This window comes from Nannospalax galili, unplaced genomic scaffold (genome assembly GCF_000622305.1).
Source record: "Nannospalax galili isolate Female #2095 unplaced genomic scaffold, S.galili_v1.0 scaffold411, whole genome shotgun sequence".
Classification (NCBI taxonomy): Eukaryota; Metazoa; Chordata; class Mammalia; order Rodentia; family Spalacidae; genus Nannospalax; species Nannospalax galili.
In genome coordinates, this window is record NW_008329714.1 from 1,222,148 (window position 1) to 1,222,850 (window position 703).

General features: G+C 48.8%; 1 pseudogene; it reads left to right on the plus strand.

Moving 5' to 3' along the window:
* The first annotated feature begins 313 nt into the window (after positions 1-313).
* LOC115071883 lies at positions 314-468 on the plus strand (annotated as a pseudogene).
* Positions 469-703: the final 235 nt, after the last annotated feature.

Below are 703 nucleotides of genomic sequence, written 5' to 3' on the forward strand. Positions count from 1 at the left end.
GGGATTCAGAGGAAGGTTTAGGGTTCTGAGAAGCACGGCTTGAAGAAATAGGTGTCGTGTGCAACATAAGATGCTTAGAAAGCACTTCTGCAGAACTGTGTGTCTCACCTAACTGGAATATTTAGCTGGCATTTGACGTTGGTTCACCTTACACAATGGCAGCTGTGAGGCGTGTGCTGAGCTGCCCCTGTTTTACACATAGGGAGAGTGAGGAACAGGGTGTCTGGTGACTGACTTTCTCTGGCTGGGGGTTCCCCTCGGATCTGCAGAGGGATTCACCGGTGGAGGCGCTCCTTCCTGGAGCTCTCGGCAGCAACCCCTCTGGCTGGCAGTTTCCTGTTACTCCCCAGGAGCAGGGCAGAAGGAGTGCCATTACACTGCAGATGTACCGATCTCTGGGGTTTCCCCACATGTGGGAACCCGACTGTATAATTTGGGGCAGTGGGGGACTGCATTGGCACTCCCCCCTTTAAAAAAGTGGAGCTCCAAAGAGGAAGACAGACATTCCACATTGGCCTCTGGCACACACATGAACTCTCTCACGCACAGACACCTAAGTTGGCAGTTATGTGAAAAAGATTCTTCCTTAGAAAGATGTAAAGTCTGTGTCTAGCTGTCCAACAAAGTTTATTGACTGTAAGAAAAAGTAAAATAAAAACTTGACTGTTAATGAACAAGATTTGAAAACAGCGCAGGTTAGGTA